A 19683-nucleotide genomic window follows, 5' to 3' on the forward strand; every position below is an offset into this window, starting at 1 on the left:
CAATTCTAGCAGAATAAAAGAACAGGTTTCATGCTATCCTGCGAAATGCTGAATCAATATTGATATATGAGCAGGCTCGCACAACTTGTAAATTAAGCTAAGGGGTAGATCCTAAATATACTGTTTTTTTTTGCTTTAGCACATGTGTCTTCCCGTCCTCTTCACCTTTTGAGGAATATGGTACGCAGGGTTTGCTTAAGAACATGACAAAATCAACGTCGACCGAGAGAATTTGGCTGCTGCATATTACCTTCTGATAATTATTGTAGGCAAACCAGCATAGGCTGTACAACAAATATATACATGCAGAAATGTGGGCTCTTGGAAAGACGATAGTATAGAATGTCTGGCCACCCAGTAGCTTTATATTTTCAAGATACTCTTAACAACAAACTGACATAATACATGTAGGTTTAGACCAGCAAGCATAATATCATCAGGAACTCATCATTTTCTTACCACCCCATGTCTATCTCCAGCGTAACCTCGGCTTTCCAACAAAGGAAAACATCCTTTGTAAGTGTCAGCGAAGCCTTCTCCAAATTGTCATCAATGAAGCAATTCAGGACAGATCTGGGCAACCCAGTGGAGACTTCGCTGACAATGAAGCTCGAGTAGCTGATCAAGTTCTCAAAGGCACCTCCTGCAGACCTGCACAACCATGTTGACATTTAGTGTTGGAAATATGCCCTAAAGGCAATAATAAAAGGATTATTATTATATTTCCTTGTTCATGATAATTGTCTTTTATTCATGCTATAATTGTGTTATCCGGAAATCGTAATACATGTGTGAATAACAGACACCAACATGTCCCTAGTAAGCCTCTAGTTGACTAGCTCGTTGATCAACAGATAGTCATGGTTTCCTGACTATGGACATTGGATGTCATTGATAACGAGATCACATCATTAGGAGAATGATGTGATGGACAAGACCCAATCCTAAACATAGCACAAGATCGTATAGTTCGTTTGTTAGAGTTTTCCAATGTCAAGTATCTTTTCCTTAGACCATGAGATCGTGTAACTCCCGAACACCGTAGGAGTGCTTTGGGTGTACCAAACGTCACAACGTAACTGGGTGACCATAAAGGTATACTACGGGTATCTCCGAAAGTGTCTGTTGGGTTGACACGGATCAAGACTGGGATTTGTCACTCCGTATGACGGAGAGGTATCACAGGGCCCACTCGGTAATGCATCATCATTATGAGCTCAAAGTGACCAAGTGTCTGGTCATGGGATCATGCATTACGGTACGAGTAAAGTGACTTGCCGGTAACAAGATTGAACGAGGTATTGGGATACCGACGATCGAATCTCGGGCAAGTAACATACCGATTGACAAAGGGAATTGTATACGGGGTTGCTTGAATCCTCGACATCGTGGTTCATCCGATGAGATCATCAAGGAGCATGTGGGAGCCAACATGGGTATCAAGATCCCGCTGTTGGTTATTGACCGGAGAGCAATCTCGGCCATGTCTACATGTCTCCCGAACCCGTAGGGTCTACACACTTAAGGTTCGGTGACGCTAGGGTTGTAGGGATATGTATATGCAGTAACCCGAATGTTGTTCTGAGTCTCGGATGAGATCCCGGACGTCACGAGGAGTTCTGGAATGGTCCAGAGGTAAAGAATTATATATAGGAAGTGCTATTTCGGCCATCGGGACAAGTTTTGGGGTCACCGGTATTGTATCGGGACCACCGGAAGGGTCCCGGGGGTCCACCGGGTTGGGCCACCTATCCCGGAGGGCCCCATGGGCTGAAGTGGGAAGGGATCCAGCCCAAAGTGGGCTGGGGCGCCACTTCCCCTAGGGCCCATGCGCCTAGGGTGGGGGAAACCCTAAAGGGGGCGCCCCCTTGCTTGGGGGGCAAGCCCCCCACCCCTTGGCCGCCGCCCCCCCCCCCTAGGAGATTGCATCTCCTAGGGCCGGCGCCCCCCCCTAGGCCCCCTATATATAGTGGGGGGGAGGGAGGGCCTCTCATCCCACGCCTTTGGTGCCTTCCTCTCCCTCTCCAACACCCCTCCTCCTCCATAGAGCTTGGCGAAGCCCTGACGGAGTACTGCAGCTCCACCACCACCACGCCGTCGTGCTGCTGCTGGAGCCATCTTCCTCAACCTCTCCTTCCCCCTTGCTGGATCAAGAAGAAGGAGACGTTACGCTGACCGTACGTGTGTTGAACGCGGAGGTGTCGTTCGTTCGGCGCTAGGATCTCCGGTGATTTGGATCACGTCGAGTACAACTTCCTCATCCCCGTTCTTTGAACGCTTCCGCACATGATCTACAAAGGTATGTAGATGCAATCCAATCACTCGTTGCTAGATGAACTCATAGATGGATCTTGGTGAAACCGTAGGAAAATTTTTGTTTTCTGCAACGTTCCCCAACATTTAGTTTCTCACCCTGGCTACCAGCAAGGCTGTGACTGTAGAAGCTAGTTTTTTTTTAAACGGCGGCATAAGCATAAGTTGTGAATCTAGAAGATAGTTTTGATGCTTACAACGACAACATTTAATTAGAAAACTAATGCATGTAAAACTAAGGTTGTATTCAAAGTGGTGACATGTTACTTCTTGATAAATATCCGCCGATAAAAGTATTTTAGTAACACAATTGAGTTGAACACATCGTAAATGGAAATAACACAAACTTTAGGCAAAGTAATTACTACAGTTCCTTTGGAATCAAGGACAGAAGAAACACAATAGACGATAACACGAGAAAAGTAATCGCTATTTTTGTTTTAACACTACCGATACACTATAAGATGTTAAGAGTTTTGAGAATCAACATCTTATCGACATAAGTACTTCACTTTTCTCAGGAACATGTGCAATAAGGAGAGCAAAAATATCCAATAGGAAGGAGTTATAGAGCACACAATTCATGCCCAAACAGTCCTAGTCCAGTAACTCAGACAACCATTAATGGTTTCAACCAATAAAACCAACACATCATAATTCCTGAAACTCCTCGGGGTGCATGCTGAAGGAAATATGCCCTGGAGGCAATAATAAAGTTATTATTTATTTCCTTATATCATGATAAATGTTTATTATTCATGCTAGAATTGTATTAACCGGAAACATAATACATGTGTGAATACATAGACAAACAAAGTGTCACTAGTATGCCTCTACTTGACTAGCTCGTTAATCAAAGATGGTTATGTTTCCTAACCATGAACAATGAGTTGTTATTTGATTTCTGGAAGAAGAGTTGTATATGATGCAACCGGAAGGTTTTGTCGATCCAAAGGGAGCTAACAAAGTGTGCAAGCTCCAGCGATCCATTTATGGACTGGTGCAAGCCTCTCAGAGTTGGAATAAACGTTTTGATAGTGTGATCAAAGCATTTGGTTTTATACAGACTTTCGGAGAAGCCTGTATTTACAAGAAAGTGAGTGGGAGCTCTGTAGCATTTTTGATATTATATGTGGATGACATATTGCTAATTGGAAATGATATAGAATTTCTGGATAGCATAAAGGGATACTTGAATAAAAGTTTTTCAATGAAAGACCTCGGTGAAGCTGCTTACATATTAGGCATTAAGATCTATAGAGATAGATCAAGACGCTTAATTGGACTTTCACAAAGCACATACCTTGACAAAATTTTGAAGAAGTTCAAAATGGATCAAGCAAAGAAAGGGTTCTTGCCTGTGTTACAAGGTGTGAAGTTGAGTAAGACTCAATGCCCGACCACTGCAGAAGATAGAGAGAATATGAAAGATGTTCCCTATGCATCATCCATAGGATCTATCATGTATGCAATGATGTGTACCAGACCTGATGTGTGCCTTGCTATAAGTTTAGCAGGGAGGTACCAAAGTAATCCAGGAGTGGATCACTGGACAGCGGTCAAGAACATCCTTAGATACCTGAAAAGGACTAAGGATATGTTTCTCGTATATGGAGGTGACAAAGAGCTCACCGTAAAAGGTTACGTTGATGCAAGCTTTGACACTGATCCGGACGATTCTAAATCGCAAACCGGATACGTGTTTACATTAAACGGTGGAGCTGTCAGTTGGTGCAGTTCTAAACAAAGCGTCGTAGCGGGATCTACATGTGAAGCGGAGTACATAGCTGCTTCGGAAGCAGCGAACGAAGGAGTCTGGATGAAGGAGTTCATATCCGATCTAGGTGTCATACCTAGTGCATCGGGTCCAATGAAAATCTTTTGTGACAATACTGGTGCAATTGCCTTGGCAAAGGAATCCAGATTTCACAAAAGGACCAAACACATCAAGAGACGCTTCAACTCCATCCGGGATCTAGTCCAGGTGGGAGACATAGAGATTTGCAAGATACATACGGATCTGAATGTTGCAGACCCCTTGACTAAGCCTCTTCCACGAGCAAAACATGATCAGCACCAAGGCTCCATGGGTGTTAGAATCATTACAGTGTAATCTAGATTATTGACTCTAGTGCAAGTGGGAGACTGAAGGAAATATGCCCTAGAGGCAATAATAAAGTTATTATTTATTTCCTTATAATCATGATAAATGTTTATTATTCATGCTAGAATTGTATTAACCAGAAACATAATACATGTGTGAATACATAGACAAACAAAGTGTCACTAGTATGCCTCTACTTGACTAGCTCGTTAATCAAAGATGGTTATGTTTCCTAACCATGAACAACGAGTTGTTATTTGATTAACGAGGTCACATCATTAGTTGAATGATCTGATTGACATGACCCATTCCATTAGCTTAGCACACGATCGTTTAGTATGTTGCTACTGCTTTCTTCATGACTTATACATGTTCCTATGACTATGAGATTATGCAACTCCCGTTTGCCGGAGGAACACTTTGGGTGCTACCAAACGTCACAACGTAACTGAGTGATTATAAAGGAGCATTACAGGTGTCTCCAAAGGTAGATGTTGGGTTGGCGTATTTCGAGATTAGGATTTGTCACTCCAATTGTTGGAGAGGTATCTCTGGGCCCTCTCGGTAATACACATCACATAAGCCTTGCAAGCATTACATCTAATATGGTAGTTGTGAGATGATGTATTACGGAACGAGTAAAGAGACTTGCCGGTGACGAGATTGAACTAGGTATTGGATACCGACGATCGAATCTCGGGCAAGTAACATACCGATGACAAAGGGAACAACGTATGTTGTTATGCGGTCTGACCGATAAAGATCTTCGTAGAATATGTAGGAGCCAATATGGGCATCCAGGTCCCGCTATTGGTTATTGACCGGAGACGTGTCTCGGTCATGTCTACATTATTCTCGAACCCGTAGGGTCCGCACGCTTAAGGTTACGATGACAGTTATATTATGAGTTTATGCATTTTGATGTACCGAAGGTTGTTCGGAGTCCCAGATGTGATCACGGACATGACGAGGAGTCTCAAAATGGTCGAGACGTAAAGATTGATATATTGGAAGCCTATATTTGGATATCGGAAGTGTTCCGGGTGAAATCGGGATTTTACCGGGTTACCGGGAGGTTACCGGAACCCCCCGGGAGCCATATGGGCCTTCATGGGCCTTAGTGGGAAGGTGAAAGGGCTGCCCACAAGGGCTGCGCGCCTCCCCCCTTCCCCTAGTCCTATTAGGACTAGGAGAGGTGGCCGGTCACCCCTCTCCCTCTTTCCCACTTGGGGAATCCTAGTTGGAATAGGATTGGAGGGGAGTCCTACTCCCGGAAGGAGTAGGACTCCTCCTGCGCCTCTCTCTCTGGCCGGCGCCCCCCTCCCCCCTTGGCTCCTTTATATACTGAGGTAGAGGCACCCTAGAACACACAAGTTGATCCACGTGATCTATTCCTTAGCCGTGTGCGGTGCCCCCTGCCACCATATACCTCGATAATACTGTAGCGGAGTTTAGGCGAAGCCCTGCTGCTGTAGTTCATCAAGATCGTCACCACGCCGTCGTGCTGACGGAACTCTTCCCCGACACTTTGCTGGATCAGAGTCCGGGGATCGTCATCGAGCTGAACGTGTGCTCGAACTCGGAGGTGCCGTAGTTTCGGTGCTTGATCGGTTGGATCGTGAAGACGTACGACTACTTCCTCTACGTCGTGTTAGCGCTTCTGCAGTCGGTCCGTGTTGGGTACGTAGACAACACTCTCCCCCCTCGTTGCTATGCATCACATGATCTTGCGTGTGCGTAGGAATTTTTTTGAAATTACTACGAAACCCAACAGTGGCATCCGAGCCTAGGTTATTTATGTTGATGTTTTATGCACGAGTAGAACACAAGTGAGTTGTGGACGATACAAGTCATACTGCCTACCAACATGTCATACTTTGGTTCGGCGGTATTGTTGGACGAGACGACCCGGACCAACATTACGCGTACGCTTACGCGAGACCGGTTCCCTCGACGTGCTTTGCACAGAGATGGCTTGCGGGCGACTGTCTCTCCAACTTTAGTTGAACCAAATATGGCTACGCCCGGTCCTTGCGAAGGTTAAAACGGAGTCTATTTGACAAACTATCGTTGTGGTTTTGATGCGTAGGTGAGATTGGTTCTTGCTTAAGCCCGTAGCAGCCACGTAAAACATGCAACAACAAAATAGAGGACGTCTAACTTGTTTTTGCAGGGCATGTTGTGATGTGATATGGTCAAGGCATGATGCTGAATTTTATTGTATGAGATGATCATGTTTTGTAACCGAGTTATCGGCAACTGGCAGGAGCCATATGGTTGTCGTTTTATTGTATGCAATGCAATCGCGATGTAATATTACTAAACGGTAGTGATAGTTGTGGGAGCATAAGATTGGCGAGACGACAACCATGCTATGATGGAGATCAAGGTGTCGCGCCGGTGACGATGGTGATCATGACGGTGCTTCGGAGATGGAGATCACAAGCACAAGATGATGATGGCCATATCATATCACTTATATTGATTGCATGTGATGTTTATATTTTTATGCATCTTATCTTGCTTTGATTGACGGTAGCATTATAAGATGATCTCTCACTAAATTATCAAGAAGTGTTCTCCCTGATTATGCACCGTTGCCAAAGTTTGTCGTGCCCAGACACCACGTGATGATCGGGTGTGATAAGCTCTACGTCCATCTACAACGGGTGCAAGCCAGTTTTGCCCACGCAGAATACTCAGGTTAAACTTGACGAGCCTAGCATGTGCAGATATGGCCTCGGAACACGGAGATCGAAAGGTCGAGCGTGAATCATATAGTAGATATGATCAACATAAACGATGTTCACCATTGAAAACTACTCCATCTCACGTGATGATCGGTCATGGTTTAGTTGATTTGGATCACGTAATCACTTAGAAGATTAGAGGGATGTCTATCTAAGTGGGAGTTCTTAAGTAATATGATTAATTGAACTTAAATTTATCATGAACTTAGTACCTGATAGTATCTTGCTTGTTTATGTTGATTGTAGATAGATGGCTCGTGCTGTTGTTCCGTTGAATTTTAATGCGTTCCTTGAGAAAGCAAAGTTGAAAGATGATGGTAGTAATTACACGGACTGGGTCCATAACTTGAGGATTATCCTCATTGCTGCTCAGAAGAATTACGTCCTAGAAGCACCGCTGGGTGCCAGGCCTGCTGCTGGAGCAACACTAGATGTTATGAACATCTGGCAGAGCAAAGCTGATGACTACTCGATAGTTCAGTGCACCATGCTTTACGGCTTAGAATCGGGACTTCAACGACGTTTTGAATGTCATGGAGCATATGAGATGTTCCAGGAGTTGAAGTTAATATTTCAAGCAAATGCCCGGATTGAGAGATATGAAGTCTCCAATAAGTTCTATAGCTGCAAGATGAAGGAGAACAGTTCTGTCAGTGAGCATATACTCAAAATGTCTGGGTATAATAATCACTTGATTCAATTGGGAGTTAATCTTCCGGATGATTGCGTCATTGACAGAATTCTCCAATCACTGCCACCAAGCTACAAGAGCTTCGTGATGAACTATAATATGCAAGGGATGAACAAGACTATTCCCGAGCTCTTCGCAATGCTGAAAGCTGCGGAGGTAGAAATCAAGAAGGAGCATCAAGTGTTGATGGTTAACAAGACCACTCGTTTCAAGGAAAAGGGCAAAGGGAAGAAGAAGGGGAACTTCAAAAAGAACGGCAAGCAAGTTGCTGCTCAAGAGAAGAAACCCAAGTCTGGACCTAAGCCTGAAACTGAGTGCTTCTACTGCAAGCAGACTGGTCACTGGAAGCGGAACTGCCCCAAGTATTTGGCGGATAAGAAGGATGGCAAGGTGAACAAAGGTATATGTGATATACATGTTATTGATGGGTACCTTCCTAGAGCTCACAGTAGCACCTGGGTATTTGATACTGGTTCTGTTGCTAATATTTGCAACTCGAAACAGGGACTACGGAATAAGCGGGCACTGGCAAAGGACGAGGTGACGATGCGCGTGGGAAACGGTTCCAAAGTCGATGTGATCGCGGTCGGCACGCTAGCTCTACATCTACCTTCGGGATTAATATTAGACCTAAATAATTGTTATTTGGTGCCAGCGTTGAGCATGAACATTATATCTGGATCTTGTTTAATGCGAGACGGTTATTCATTTAAATCAGAGAATAATGGTTGTTCTATTTATATGAGTAATATCTTTTATGGTCATGCACCCTTGAAGAGTGGTCTATTTTTATTGAATCTCGATAGTAGTAATACACATATTCATAATGTTGAAGCCAAAAGATGCAGAGTTGATAATGAAAGTGCAACTTATTTGTGGCACTGTCGTTTAGGTCATATCGGTGTAAAGCGCATGAAGAAACTCCATACTGATGGACTTTTGGAACCACTTGATTATGAATCACTTGGTACTTGCGAACTGTGCCTCATGGGCAAGATGACTAAAACACCGTTCTCCGGTACTATGGAGAGAGCAACAGATTTGTTGGAAATCATACATACCGATGTATGTGGTCCGATGAATATTGAGGCTCGTGGCGGATATCGTTATTTTCTCACCTTCACAGATGATTTAAGCAGATATGGATATATCTACTTAATGAAACATAAGTCTGAAACCTTTGAAAAGTTCAAAGAATTTCAGAGTGAAGTTGAAAATCATCGTAACAAGAAAATAAAGTTTCTACAATCTGATCGTGGAGGAGAATATTTGAGTTACGAGTTTGGTGTACATTTGAAAAACTGTGGAATAGTTTCGCAACTCACGCCACCCGGAACACCACAGCGTAATGGTGTGTCCGAACGTCGTAATCGTACTTTACTCGATATGGTGCGATCTATGATGTCTCTTACTGATTTACCGCTATCGTTTTGGGGTTATGCTCTAGAGACGACTGCATTCACGTTAAATAGGGCACCATCAAAATCCGTTGAGACGACGCCTTATGAACTGTGGTTTGGCAAGAAACCAAAGTTGTCGTTTCTTAAAGTTTGGGGCTGCGATGCTTATGTGAAAAAGCTTCAACCTGATAAGCTCGAACCCAAATCGGAGAAATGTGTCTTCATAGGATACCCAAAGGAAACTGTTGGGTACACCTTCTATCACAGATCCGAAGGCAAGACATTCGTTGCTAAGAATGGATCCTTTCTAGAGAAGGAGTTTCTCTCGAAAGAAGTGAGTGGGAGGAAAGTAGAACTTGACGAGGTAACTGTACCTGCTCCCTTAGTGGAAAGTAGTTCATCATAGAAAACTGTTTCAGTGACACCTGCACCAGTTAGTGAGGAAGCCAATGATAATGATCATGAAACTTCAGATCAAGACACTACTGAACCTCGTAGATCAACCAGAGTAAGATCCGCGCCAGAGTGGTACGGTAATCCTGTTCTGGAAGTCATGCTACTAGATCATGATGAACCTACGAACTATGAAGAAGCGATGGTGAGCCCAGATTCCGCAAAGTGGCTTGAAGCAATGAAATCTGAGATGGGATCCATGTATGAGAACAAAGTATGGACTTTTGTTGACTTGCCCGATGATCGGCAAGCAATTGAGAATAAATGGATCTTTAAGAAGAAGACTGACGCTGATGGTAATGTTACTGTCTACAAAGCTCGACTTGTCGCAAAAGGTTTTCGGCAAGTTCAAGGGATTAACTACGATGAGACCTTCTCACCCGTAGCGATGCTTAAGTCCGTCCGAATCATGTTAGCTATTGCCGCATTTTATGATTATGAAATTTGGCAGATGGATGTCAAAACTGCATTCCTGAATGGATTTCTGGAAGAAGAGTTGTATATGATGCAACCGGAAGGTTTTGTCGATCCAAAGGGAGCTAACAAAGTGTGCAAGCTCCAGCGATCCATTTATGGACTGATGCAAGCCTCTCGGAGTTGGAATAAACGTTTTGATAGTGTGATCAAAGCATTTGGTTTTATACAGACTTTCGGAGAAGCCTGTATTTACAAGAAAGTGAGTGGGAGCTCTGTAGCATTTCTGATATTATATGTGGATGACATATTGCTGATTGGAAATGATATAGAATTTCTGGATAGCATAAAGGGATACTTGAATAAAAGTTTTTCAATGAAAGACCTCGGTGAAGCTGCTTACATATTAGGCATAAAGATCTATAGAGATAGATCAAGACGCTTAATTGGACTTTCACAAAGCACATACCTTGACAAAAATTTGAAGAAGTTCAAAATGGATCAAGCAAAGAAAGGGTTCTTGCCTGTGTTACAAGGTGTGAAGTTGAGTAAGACTCAATGCCCGACCACTGCAGAAGATAGAGAGAAAATGAAAGATGTTCCCTATGCTTTAGCCATAGGCTCTATCATGTATGCAATTCTGTGTACCAGACCTGATGTGTGCCTTGCTATAAGTCTAGCAGGGAGGTACCAAAGTAATCCAGGAGTGGATCACTAGACAGCGGTCAAGAACATCCTGAAATACCTGAAAAGGACTAAGGATATGTTTCTCGTATATGGAGGTGACAAAGAGCTCATTGTAAATGGTTACGTTGATGCAAGCTTTGACACTGATCCGGACGATTCTAAATCGCAAACCGGATACGTGTTTACATTAAACGGTGGAGCTGTCAGTTGGTGCAGTTCTAAACAAAGCGTAGTGGCAGGATCTACATGTGAAGCGGAGTACATAGCTGCTTCGGAAGCAGCAAATGAAGGAGTCTGGATGAAGGAGTTCATATCTGATCTAGGTGTCATACCTAGTGCATCGGGTCCAATGAAAATCTTTTGTGACAATACTGGTGCAATTGCCTTGGCAAAGGAATCCAGATTTCACAAGAGAACCAAGCACATCAAGAGACGCTTCAATTCCATCCGGGATTTAGTATAGGTGGGAGACATAGAGATTTGCAAGATACATACGGATCTGAATGTTGTAGACCCGTTGACTAAGCCTCTTCCACGAGCAAAACATGATCAGCACCAAGGCTCCATGGGTGTTAGAATCATTACTGTGTAATCTAGATTATTGACTCTAGTGCAAGTGGGAGACTGAAGGAAATATGCCCTAGAGGCAATAATAAAGTTATTATTTATTTCCTTATATCATGATAAATGTTTATTATTCATGCTAGAATTGTATTAACCGGAAACATAATACATGTGTGAATACATAGACAAAGAGAGTGTCACTAGTATGCCTTTACTTGACTAGCTCGTTAATCAAAGATGGTTATGTTTCCTATGCATCAGCCATAGGATCTATCATGTATGCAATGTTGTGTACCAGACCTGATGTGTGCCTTGCTATAAGTTTAGCAGGGAGGTACCAAAGTAATCCAGGAGTGGATCACTGGACAGCGGTCAAGAACATCCTTAGATACCTGAAAAGGACTAAGGATATGTTTCTCGTATATGGAGGTGACAAAGAGCTCACCGTAAAAGGTTACGTTGATGCAAGCTTTGACACTGATCCGGACGATTCTAAATCGCAAACCGGATACGTGTTTACATTAAACGGTGGAGCTGTCAGTTGGTGCAGTTCTAAACAAAGTGTCGTAGTGGGATCTACATGTGAAGCGGAGTACATAGCTGCTTCGGAAGCAGCGAACGAAGGAGTCTGGATGAAGGAGTTCATATCCGATCTAGGTGTCATACCTAGTGCATCGGGTCCAATGAAAATCTTTTGTGACAATATTGGTGCAATTGCCTTGGCAAAGGAATCCAGATTTCACAAAAGGACCAAACACATCAAGAGACGCTTCAACTCCATCCGGGATCTAGTCCAGGTGGGAGACATAGAGATTTGCAAGATACATACGGATCTGAATGTTGCAGACCCCTTGACTAAGCCTCTTCCACGAGCAAAACATGATCAGCACCAAGGCTCCATGGGTGTTAGAATCATTACAGTGTAATCTAGATTATTGACTCTAGTGCAAGTGGGAGACTGAAGGAAATATGCCCTAGAGGCAATAATAAAGTTATTATTTATTTCCTTATAATCATGATAAATGTTTATTATTCATGCTAGAATTGTATTAACCAGAAACATAATACATGTGTGAATACATAGACAAACAAAGTGTCACTAGTATGCCTCTACTTGACTAGCTCGTTAATCAAAGATGGTTATGTTTCCTAACCATGAACAACGAGTTGTTATTTGATTAACGAGGTCACATCATTAGTTGAATGATCTGATTGACATGACCCATTCCATTAGCTTAGCACACGATCGTTTAGTATGTTGCTACTGCTTTCTTCATGACTTATACATGTTCCTATGACTATGAGATTATGCAACTCCCGTTTGCCGGAGGAACACTTTGGGTGCTACCAAACGTCATAACGTAACTGAGTGATTATAAAGGAGCATTACAGGTGTCTCCAAAGGTAGATGTTGGGTTGGCATATTTCGAGATTAGGATTTGTCACTCCGATTGTCGGAGAGGTATCTCTGGGCCCTCTCGGTAATACACATCACATAAGCCTTGCAAGCATTACAACTAATATGGTAGTTGTGAGATGATGTATTACGGAACGAGTAAAGAGACTTGCCGGTAATGAGATTGAACTAGGTATTGGATACCGACGATCGAATCTCGGGCAAGTAACATACCGATGACAAAGGGAACAACGTATGTTGTTATGCGGTCTGACCAATAAAGATCTTCGTAGAATATGTAGGAGCCAATATGGGCATCCAGGTCCCGCTATTGGTTGTTGACCGGAGACGTGTCTCGGTCATGTCTACATTGTTCTCGAACCCGTAGGGTCCGCACGCTTAAGGTTACGATGACAGTTATATTATGAGTTTATGCATTTTGATGTACCAAAGGTTGTTCGGAGTCCCGGATGTGATCACGGACATGACGAGGAGTCTCGAAATGGGCGAGACGTAAAGATTGATATATTGGAAGCCTATATTTGGATATCGGAAGTGTTCCGGGTGAAATCGGGATTTTACCGGGTTACCGGGAGGTTACCCGAACCCCCCGGGAGCCATATGGGCCTTCATGGGCCTTAGTGGAAAGGTGAAAGGGCTGCCCACAAGGGCTGCGCGCCTCCCCCCTTCCCCTAGTCCTATTAGGACTAGGAGAGGTGGCCGGCCACCCCTCTCCCTCTTTCCCACTTGGGGAATCCTAGTTGGAATAGGATTGGAGGGGAGTCCTACTCCCGGAAGGAGTAGGACTCCTCCTGCGCCTCTCTCTCTGGCCGGCGCCCCCCTCCCCCCTTGGCTCCTTTATATACTGAGGTAGAGGCACCCTAGAACACACAAGTTGATCCACGTGATCTATTCCTTAGCCGTGTGCGGTGCCCCCTGCCACCATATACCTCGATAATACTGTAGCGGAGTTTAGGCGAAGCCCTGCTGCTGTAGTTCATCAAGATCGTCACCACGCCGTCGTGCTGACGGAACTCTTCCCCGACACTTTGCTGGATCGGAGTCCGGGGATCGTCATCGAGCTGAACGTGTGCTCGAACTCGGGGGTGCCATAGTTTCGGTGCTTGATCGGTTGGATCGTGAAGACGTACGACTACTTCCTCTACGTCGTGTTAGCGCTTCCGCAGTCGGTCCGCGTTGGGTACGTAGACAACACTCTCCCCCCTCGTTGCTATGCATCACATGATCTTGCGTGTGCGTAGGAAATTTTTTGAAATTACTACAAAACCCAACAATGACCCATTCCATTAGCTTAGCACCCGATCATTTAGTATGTTGCTATTGCTTTCTTCATGACTTATACATGTTCCTATGACTATGAGATTATGCAACTCCCGTTTGCCGGAGGAACACTTTGTGTGCTACCAAACGTCACAACGTAACTGGGTGATTATAAAGGAGCTCTACAGGTGTCTCCAAAGGTACATGTTGGGTTGGCGTATTTCGAGATTAGGATTTGTCACTCCGATTGTCGGAGAGGTATCTCTGGGCCCTCTCGGTAATGCACATCACATAAGCCTTGCAAGCATTACAACTAATATGTTAGTTGTGAGATGATGTATTGCGGAACGAGTAAAGAGACTTGCCGGTAACGAGATTGAACTAGGTATTGGATACCGACGATCGAATCTCGGGAAAGTAACATACCGATGACAAAGGGAACAACGTATGTTGTTATGCGGTCTGACCGATAAAGATCTTCGTAGAATATGTAGGAGCCAATATGGGCATCCAGGTCCCGCTATTGGTTATTGACCGGAGACGTGTCTCGGTCATGTCTACATTGTTCTCGAACCGTAGGGTCCGCACGCTTAAAGTTACGATGACAGTTATTATGAGTTTATGCATTTTTGATGTACCGAAGTTTGTTCGGAGTCCCGGATGTGATCACGGACATGACGAGGAGTCTCGAAATGGTTGAGACATAAAGATTGATATATTGGACGTCTATATTCGGACACCGGAATTGTTCCGGATGATTTCGGAGAAAACCGAAGTGCCGGAGGGGTTACCGGAACCCCCCCCCCCCCCCCCCCCCCGGGGAAGTATTGGGCCTTAGTGAGCCTGAGGGGAGAGAGAGGGCTGCAGCTTAGGAGGTGGCGCCCCCCCATGGGGAGTCCGAATTGGACTAGGAGGGGGGGCGCAGCCCCCCTTTCCCTCTCCCTCTCCCTCTCTTTCCTTCCCCCTCTCTTTTCCTAGTTGGACTTGGAAAGGGGAGTCCTACTCCCACTAGGAGAAGGACTCCCCCTCCCTTGGCACACCCCATAGGGCCGGCCGGCCTCCCCCTTGCTCCTTTATATACGGGGGCAGGGGGGCACCCCTAGACACACAAGTTGATCTTCGTGATCGTTCCTTAGCCGTGTGCGGTGCCCCCCTCCATCATATTCCACCTCGGTCATATCGTTGCAGTGCTTAGGCGAAGCCCTGCGCCGGTTGAACATCATCATTGTCACCACGCCGTCGTGCTGACGGAACTCTTCCCCGATGCTTTGCTGGATCGGAGCCCGGGGAACGTCATCGAGTTGTATGTGTGTTAAGAACTTGGAGGTGCCGGAGTAACGGTGCTTGGATCGGTCGGATCGGGAAGACGTACGACTACTTCCTCTACATTGTGTCAACGCTTCCGTTGTCGATCTACAAGGGTACGTAGATCATACTCTCCCCTCTCGTTGCTATGCATCACCATGATCTTGCGTGTGTGTAGGAAATTTTTTGAAATTACTACATTCCCCAACACATGCTATGTAACCAGATCATCTATTCAGGTGTATATACCGAGCCAATGTTTATTGTTGCAAAATTGTGCACATTGTAAGAAAACAATTGTGAGGAAACCCATAAGATAGGAGAAATAAAGATGGCACCTTCCAACATGTGCCATCAAGAAAATACTAAACCCCCTTCTCTTGTAGGCTAACTACCTTCCGAACCCAAACTCTCCACACCTTGTATTGGTGCAACTGAATAAATTAGTACAGTAAAACGAGTTGTAACACATACAATTAAGAAAAGTCACAGTTTAGGCCTTAGAGAACCTAAATACAACGACCCAGGATTAATGTAGAAGCACACAACGACAAAAAAATACATGTCAGAGGAAAGTGCTACTGCCAGCAGAAGTAGCTGCCCCAGTGGTGGTGATCGAGACTATGCACAGGATTCATGTAGAAGCACCTAAACACAGGATTCATTATTGGCACCTGGAACATGGGTGCAGGCATTCCGGCAAAGTCAGCGATAATGGAAGCTTCGGGTATGGCAAGAACTTGCAAAATTTTAATGAGTGATAAAAGGATCTTATGGAGAAAAAACAGTAAAGGAATGCATATTTCTATTATGCATCATCGATCAAAACGATGGTTAATTGAATGAAGAAAACAAAAAATCACTTTTACTGGGAAAAATTGGTACTGCTACCTATTTTAATGTTATTAACTCATTGGTGAGAGAGCTGCTCACTTGCATATCACATAACTCCACGTGTTTTCTGTACAAAGGTAATTTAATTTGGTAGTGACATTCAGCTATTTCCTTGGAGCTTAAAGGATTACCTACAAATAAAATTAGAGGAAATGCTTGTATTGCTAAATCTCATCAAGTGGTAGCTATCATTTTCATCAAGAAAAAACAACTTGCTCTCGTTGGTCATTATGTCAGGCGAACCTTCTCTGCATATTACTGAAAAACACACAATTAGCATTATGTTATGTACTGTTCAAGAACCGTGAAATGATTGATTTGGCTCACCTGCCAGCTTGGTTTTAGACAGAACCAACCCTAAAATCACCTGTCTTATTGGTGTGGCCGCGGGTGGAGATGGCGGCCAGCGCGGCTCCCCAGAAGACGGCCTTCTTCGGCCACCATGCCATCACTGCGCGCATGGGTGATAGCATCCTCACGGCAGCGCCCAGCCCCTGCCAGCAGAAGTAGCTGCCCCGGTGGTGGTGATTGAGACTATGCACGAGATTGATGTAAGCACCTAAACACGAGATTGAAAATTGGCACTCTCTTTGGATTGTCAGTCAACTTCCCAATTGTGGCCATTGATTTTCTTGAGTTGAAGCAATGCCTTACAAACCTACTTCACTAAGGAGCTCAAATTGCCGTTGATGGTCTAGACATGCTGCACCGAAATCATTGAAGGCCGAACACTGATAACAATACCATTGTATATCTAGTCATAGTATTCCATTCCAACTATCCCAAGGAAATAAAGATATCTGAAAGCTGCACTCCAACCTGCAAGGCTGCAACAGTAAGGGGAGAAAATTAGAATACACATAGGCTAGCAAAAATGATTACCATGATCTTAAATAAGCAAGCGATAGAGCAGTGTCGTTCTCACTAAGGCAAACGACAGAGTACAATAGATCGACCATGGATACAAGAAAGGAATTATATTCAATATTTAATAATCTCCTCACTCATCTCTGGTGCTCTGCAAGAAAGGAATTAAACTCAATATTGAACAGTTCTCCATTTTTCATCTTGACTTGATTCTGTTGTTAACTGCATTCCCAAAAAATAATGCGCGTGTTCTGAAATTTGAGTCATCTAGCAAAACGTAGTTCAACCTATAAAGTTGGTGCAGGCATCCACTCTGCCTCTAAACCTCGATTTATCTTTCTGTCATGGTCATATTTGCAGAATTTAGTTTGGACCATCAAGTTAGCATTAATTAACTCACAAGCTTATATGCATCTCGACATTTAAGTTTTACTCAAATCTCTACAGAAAGGTGGAAAAAGATGCAGGAACTAAAACCAGATCGTGAACTTCTAAGATATCTCAAAACTGGCACATGAGGGGACATATCCTAATATTAAACGTAAGTCGACATGAAGATATCCCCTAGATACAAACTTTCTGTAATTTATCATGAAAATTGTCACTGATATAGTCTAAAGTCCAAAATTTCATCATTCTTGATTATTATCAAAAACTTTTGTTTTGATTGATTAAATATACATACCAGACCTGAAGACAATGGTGCATCCCTTGCCGTTTTGAAGTTATAAGAAATTCTCCTGGCCTGTAGTGGAACTTGGTACCCAAATGATAGTTCTTCGTTACATGGACAAGCAGCAATGAAATGATTCAGTTGCCTAGTTTACAAAGGTTATTCTGATCTGATCTTATTCCCCCCGCAAAAAAAAAAAAAAAAAAAAAAAGATCTGATCTTATTCCATTAAGTTCAAGGAAGCGGGGTGACACTCTGGGAGGCATGGTGAACTTATCTTCAGAGGTGGCTTTATGTTTCTTGCTTTTCAGCTCTGCATTTTGAGCACCACCCAAATATATTTGATAAGAAAATAGTTACAGTACTAAACCTGACCATTCCTTGAGAATACACAGCAGGAATCATCAATATGTTCAATAACGATCCGGTTGCCTCTAATCAGAATCATGCATGTTGAGTTTACTTATTGTAGGGGCCCAAGATAAGGTGCCTACAAAATAAATTCCAAACTAAGGTACAGCACGGAAACAAAATATCCAAAATCATATGAAAAAAATACACTATAAAGCAGCGAGTGCAAACATCAGGAAACAACTTGATCAATGTACCCTTTTTTCAAGGATGCATCTGACCGATGTGCCCTTGATAAGAGGAGCAAACAATGTAAGAAATGAAGTGCGGTTGTAAGGGAGATACCGCCACCGCTCGCCTTAAAGGCGATGTTCACCTTGCTCAGGAGCCACGTCATCACCCCTGTTCGCCTTTCCTCTGCTTGTCCTCCGGTCAAACAGAGCTCGGCTCGGGGTGCGGACATCCTGACAATGATGAGAAGACCATAAAAAACGTTAATGCAGAGGAGTCAAGACTGCAAACTACATAATCTGAAGCACATATAGAGGCCTAGTAAAATTCACAAAAGGTGTGCACAGTTCAGACGTGCCCAGGCTTGCCCATTGATCTGGAGTAGAAGATGGGGGGCAAATGAGGTTTACCTTGTGCACAGCCATGAGAGAGACGAGGAAGGTGATGAATTGTGGCTCGCCTCCTCCTCGTCACAGATGTGCCCAGTGCACCACAGCAGCAAGGGGTTGAGGGTCGCCGTCTCCAAGGCACGGGGTCACCCTGCCCGCTCGTCGAGCTCCTCTCCTCAAGGCCGCCGGCTAGATCCATCATGATGTTAATACATGGGGTTGAAACCGCTCTGCAATACCTATGATTGAAACAGCCCTGCGTTTGAGTTTTCTCCTATCCATACCTCTGGTTGAAACCGCCCTGCGACGGCGATCCAGAACCGTGGCCCCGATGCAAGATCCGGCGGGGTCTTCCGGAGGGGATCGACGGGGTTTTCTGGAGGGGATCGGCGGCGGCGGCTTTATGGAGTTACGGCGGCAGCGAGATCCGGCGGGATCTTCGCGAGGAGATCGACGGCGGTGAGATCCGGCAGGGTCTTCTCGAGGAGATCGGCGACGGTGAGATCCGACAGGGTCTTCTCGAGGAGATCGACGGTGGTAAGATCCGGCGGGGTCTTGGCAGCGGCGAAGGGATGGAGGGCGGCCGCGAACGAGGGCAGTGAGTCGGGTGCGAGTGGAGGGCAGGAGAGTCGGGCGTGCGAGTGGAGGGTAGGAGAGTCGTGCGTGCGATTGGTTTAGGTTTTTTTGCTGGTTAATTTTCGTAGGGTTTATTTTTGTTGGTTAATTTTCGTAGGTTTTTTCCTTTGCTTTGTAGATGGGTGCGTGAGGGCGGGTGGGAGCCTCAGTACGAGGTTTTTTTGGTTCATGGCGGCTCAGTGTGAAGTGGGAGGAAGTACCAAAGAAGTACCAAAAAAGACCGGGTGAGGTGGGACGAAAATTAAATCCGGAACGCGACCTACCAACTGAGACATTAGAAGTAG

The 19683-nt window shown here is 44.5% G+C and overlaps 1 long non-coding RNA gene across 4 annotated transcripts; it reads right to left on the reverse strand.

Moving 5' to 3' along the window:
* Nucleotides 1–224: 224 nt before the first annotated feature.
* On the reverse strand, nt 225–19384 carry LOC123185827 (uncharacterized). 4 transcript variants are annotated; one of them, XR_006493506.1, is made up of 7 exons: nt 19048–19382; nt 18785–18952; nt 18489–18607; nt 16915–17079; nt 16580–16811; nt 16384–16510; nt 225–651 (listed from the first exon to the last, which is right to left on the reverse strand). It is a non-coding gene; the product is annotated as an uncharacterized lncRNA (long non-coding RNA). The 4 variants fall into 4 exon arrangements; XR_006493507.1 differs by having other exon boundaries at nt 16911–17079; XR_006493509.1 differs by having other exon boundaries at nt 16580–17079; nt 18520–18607; nt 19048–19384.
* Nucleotides 19385–19683: the final 299 nt, after the last annotated feature.

Source organism: Triticum aestivum, chromosome 1A, assembly GCF_018294505.1.
Source record: "Triticum aestivum cultivar Chinese Spring chromosome 1A, IWGSC CS RefSeq v2.1, whole genome shotgun sequence".
Lineage (NCBI taxonomy): Eukaryota > Viridiplantae > Streptophyta > Magnoliopsida > Poales > Poaceae > Triticum > Triticum aestivum.